Source organism: Pteropus alecto, unplaced genomic scaffold, assembly GCF_000325575.1.
Source record: "Pteropus alecto unplaced genomic scaffold, ASM32557v1 scaffold33, whole genome shotgun sequence".
Classification (NCBI taxonomy): domain Eukaryota; kingdom Metazoa; phylum Chordata; class Mammalia; order Chiroptera; family Pteropodidae; genus Pteropus; species Pteropus alecto.
This window is the reverse complement of record NW_006435762.1, coordinates 6,262,127-6,267,686: the sequence shown is the minus strand read 5'-3', so window position 1 is coordinate 6,267,686 and position 5,560 is coordinate 6,262,127.

Below are 5,560 nucleotides of genomic sequence, written 5' to 3'. Positions count from 1 at the left end.
GTAACTTTTTTTTATCACTGCTGGAAGAGCTAAATTTTTCCCCCCATCACATTATATGATTAGGAAATATAAATGTGCTTTCTACTTTACTTTTATGTTTGTGTGCAATCTCTGCCGTTACAAAATAGGTGAAGGGGTTAGATATGTCCTTAAGACATGATTTGGATTTATATCTACAGTTCTAGACTGTAAAGCTCATAAATCAAGATTTATCATTCTGAAACTTAACGCTTTCCAACATTTATTTCACAAATGTTTGTCATAATTTTTTATTTGCCAAGCATATTAGCTGGGAGAGTCCTGGATAAAGTTCTTCTTTCATCCCCCTGCCCTCTCTGATTCTCTCATTTGCTTCTTTCTTTCTTTCCTTCCCTTTTCCTTTTCTCTTTCTTCAATATGAGAGAAATCTGAGTATAGTTAAAAGCTGACAAAAAAACTTGATCTCTGGCAATGTTGAAGACACAGGACACTGCTGGAGTGATTGATGGAACAGAGAAAGCAGAAGTCAAGTATAGAGACCATTAACATTATGAGAAAGAAACTCTTGGATTGCATCAGGGAAGAAGAAAGAATGGGGAAGTGTAAAATAACAATAGAGTGGCAAGAAGTTGAGAAAAATTTGGCTACTCTTTTCTACGAGGTAATGTTTGAGATCATGTTCTGAAAGTGACATTGGAACAGGCATCTTGACAGTTTTAGTAAAGTGAAGAAAGTTTATGATAACAGTTGTTGGCAACTGAGAAAGTTGGAAGCAACTAGAGGAAATACGCAGGATTCCTGAGAAGCACCGAAGGCCCAGTTTAGGCAAAAGATTTTGAGTTTGTCATGAAGCCAATCATCAGCAGTGCTCAGTAAGCAAAGTTTAGTCAGAGAGAAGGACAGGTGAACGGATTTGGATTGTTTTTTTAAATAATATATATAATGGAAGACAAAGGGCCAGAGAAAAAAAATGTAAAAGATAATTGAAAAAGATTTCATGGAGTTGATGTGGTTCTAAAGATAAGAGGTATATTATAGGTAGAGTATAGATTTTGACAGAGAATAGTGATGATTCTTAAGTACTTGGCAACTAGCTGAAGACAAGAATTATGGTAATAATGAAGTAGGAGAACTGAAAGGATGAGAGAGGTTAAGGTCAGAGAGAAATTGTGAATTTATAACTTTATGGTTTTAAGAAGCATTTACAGTGATAAGTGAGACAGGAAAGTATGGCAAATATGAGTTGGAGATGAAAGTCATTGGAAGTGAAGAAGTCAATAAAATGAGAGGCAAAGGTATTAAATGGACATTGATAGATAATTAGAATAATTACAGACTTAAGCAAGTCTGAGTGACTTTACAAAGCCTTAAATAAATGAGAGGCAGGGATCAGGATGTTAATAGATGAGAGGTGAGGACCAAAATTAAATGATTGAAACATATTAATAATTTTAATAGAAGAAAATTAACTGATTAATAAGCCTATGAAACAATGTCCAACGAATAATTAATAAAATAATTTTAAATGGAAAAAAATGGGAAACCATTTCTTTTGTCTATGAAATTAGTAGAGATTAAAAAAATCATTGTCAAGGGTATAATGAAATAGACACTTAAAAAAGCAATTTAGCAATATTTGTTAAATATGTAACAATACCAACTAATTTCACTTCTAGGAAACTATTATAACTGGATTATACAAAATCATTAGTGTTATTTAAAATAATCAAATTCAAAAAGAATATGAGCATTTAAAAAGAGAGGAAATGCTTGTCATATAACATTAATTAGAAAAGTATGCTAGAACATTAATTAGAAAAGTATGCTATAATATTTTATATACGATACGATCAAATTGTTTAAAACAAAAACTTATGAATATAAAAAGTGGTTGGAAGAAAATGTCTTAAGAAGAAAAAACATTAATGTTTTCTTCTCTTGTTTAAAAGTATTTCCTTTGCGTTTTTCAAAATTTCCCTAGTGTTTTATCATTTTTTGCTGGAAATATAAAACCAAGTTTATTAAGAATATAACCAACTCCCAACAGCACTGCCATCATAAAAAATTATAATGGGCTAAAAATGTAAAAGAAAATTAAAATTATATGCAAAACAAAAATAAGAAAATAAGAAAATGATAACCTGAATTATAATTCTAACGGTATTTAAAAGTGGAATTTAGCTGATTCTAAAGTTATTCTCATGGAGTAAATGAAATTGGAAAATATATACTGTAGAGTTTAATTGGTAGAGACTATTTGTAAGTACTATAAAAAATCTTAATGTTTTGACACAACAATTTCACTTCTGGATCTCAAACCTGTAAAATTGGTAGAACACGTACAAAAGATGTTTATAAGGCTTTTTATCATAACATTGTTTCTAATAGTAAAATCCTATAAGTAACTCAACTATCTTTCACTGAAGAGTAGATAAATAAATTGTGCTATGCTTGTGTTATAGAATGCTATGGAGGTACCAAAAGATTGACATGTGTTATGTAATATTAATGTAAAAGATCTCCAAGACATGTTGTAGGTTAAAAAAATCATAGGAGTTCTGGCTTCTATTTACAAGAGTGTCAGATTCAACTTTCTGCTGCTAACAATGATAAATTCTGGAGAAAATATTAAAAACAAGATTGTTCAAAGGCAATCAAAATCAAATAGAAATTGTGGGGAGTTTGAATCTTGGAAGAAGGGGACCCCGTGAAGACTGACAAAACTCATTCTCTGTGTATTTCTGTATTCTAAACTCTAAATTCTAGACACATTGGACTCCAATCTCTATCTCCTCAATTCAGTGAGATCGTTGGACTCTATTTGGGTTTTCCTTCCCAGTGCTACCATCTGGGAATAACTCCCAGTCAGAGAGCCAGGGCAATGACAGGAGTCACCTCATTTGTTTTTCTTTTCTTAGAGATCACAGTCTTATGCTACCTATTTCCCACTATCTGAAAATAGTAGTTTTCTATGATTTTTCCATTTTCTAGTTGACAGCAAAAGGTATTTTCAGACCATCTTATTTTCTCATTGGTTGTAAGTGGTAGTCTCACCTAGAATTTAGATCTAGGAAAAATATCTTTTGAAAATGAAGGAAAAATAATAGATTTTTTAGAGAAATTACCATTTATCTGAGTAACTGAGAGAACTTGTTGCCACAGTACAAAAAATGCTAAAGGAATGCTTTACGCCAAAGAAACTGATGCCAGATGAGAATTCAGATATGTAGGAAGGAATAAAGAATATTGGAAAGATTATATATATGAAGTAAAGGTAAGTCTTATCTTTCAGTTGTTTTCTTAAATTTTCTTTAAGTTATGGGCTACCTAAAACAAAAGTAAAAACAATACATTTTGAAGTTTATAATACATGTAAATATATAACACAATATTGCAAAGGATAGATGCAGTGCAAATTGAATTTTATCACCGTTTCTTATGAAGGGACATAATATTAATTCAAGAAGGTTGTGATTGAGGATATATACTCTAGATGAAATATGCTAAAAACCAAACAACAAAACAAAACAAAAATCCAAAATACTTCACAAAGCCACATTAGCTAAACAGCTAATAGAAGAGGTAGTATGAAATTTTAAAAATTGTATTAACCCAAAAGAAGGCAGATAAGGAAGAAGAGAAAAATGAGGCACAAATAGCAAATAGCATGATGGAGATTTAATCTCGTTTATATCAATAATTTGAATTCAGAGTTTATCAGAATGTGTAAAAAAGCAAACCCCAATGATTTGCTGCCTACAAGGAATCCACTGTAAACATAATGATAAAGATAGAACATAAAAGGACAGAAAAAGATACACCATGCAAACATTATGCATTTGAAAGCTGATATGCTATTCAATGTTGGATAACATTAACTTCATGACAAGAAACATCATTAGACATAAAGACAGTCATTTTATAATCAAAAAATGGTCAATTCATCAAGAGGACAAAACAATCCTAAAGTGAATACATTTAATAATAATATTTTAAGATGCATACACTAAAAGTGGATACAATTAAAGGGAGAAATATATAAATTCCCAAAGTTGGAGATTTTAATACTTCTCTTAGTAATTGACACAATAAGTAGACAAAGTGTTAGTACAGATCATCATAGACTATTTGAACAACACTATCGATCAACTTGAATTAAATGACATTTACAAAACACCATATCCAGCAACTGCAGAATATTCATTCTTTTCAAGACACATGGAACATGCATTAAGATAAATGATATGCTGAACCATACAACAAATATTAACAAATTTCATCATTTTGAAATCATGTTGCCAATCCAAAACCAAATTAAAATTTAAAAAGTTGTAGAACAATATGGATAGTATGATCCTATTTATGTTAAACAATATCCAACAAACCAATATCTTGTCAATCTACAAAAATATGCATGTACATGTATAAAGAAACTGGCAAGAAATAGATGAAAGATTATGTCTTAACAGGAAAATGAGACTGGAAAAGAGGATTAAAGAGGAACATTCATGCTTTATTTATATATATTTCTTTATTGTTGGATTATTTTTATTAATTTATCAATTGTGTATTTAGGTTGATAAAATAAGTCTTATAAATAATAAATGAGAACAGCCTATAAAAGTTTTGAAATAGAAGAGTAGTGAAGAAGACTCTGACCTATCTCCATCAAAAGGTTTTGTATAGCTATGGTACTTGAGGTACAGTTACAACAAAGACCTAAATGAAACAGAGTCCAGTAACAGACTCATTACATACGAGAATTAAGTAGATGATAAAGGTGATGTTTTAGATTGCTGGGCAAAGGATGTAATCTTTAATAAATGGTGTTTGAAAAAAATGACTAAATGCTGGTGGCAAATTAAACACAGTTGTAGTCATAAGTGCTGTTCTTTCTATGCTTTTAGCTCTCTAATTTTGGTCACATGGTTGGCTTATATTTCCTCACCATCTTTGAAGTTCTGTGTGGCGTTGTGATTTCTTTTGACCAATTCTTTCCCTGCTGTCACAGTGATGACTGATGAGCATGTTGAGATAGCACCTCTTTAAACTGGCTATTTTGAGTGGACAATGAGCAGAATGCCCTCTCTCTGCCTGAATTAGATAAGAAGCACAAGCGAGAAGTAAATTTTTATTGTGTTAAGTCACTAGATTTGGTATAGGTTTGCTACCACACATAAAATGATTAATGCAAAAACGGATATCTAGAATTTTGAAGGTATTGTGATTAAAAAGATTTCTTGCATTGGCAAGGAAGCTAGGAAGCAGGTGGGAAGAAAATTATTACTGGAGGTTGGAATATTTCTTTGCAGTAGCAAAACATATCGTAAAATTGTTGCTTACAATGATGTGGATGACTAATTATGTATCTAATGAAATTTTGTCCTAAGGGGAAAAGATTGGAAAACAGAATGATAGTAGCAAGCATTGGCTAGCTTGAGTCTGGCAAAATATTACAAGAAGGGTTAGCTCAGATAGAAATTGCCACTTTGCAAGCAAAAAGGAACTATAATAGAATCTATGATTTTCTGAATTTGTAAGGGATGGAAGAGGCAACTGCTTCTCAATCTCAGATAGTTAA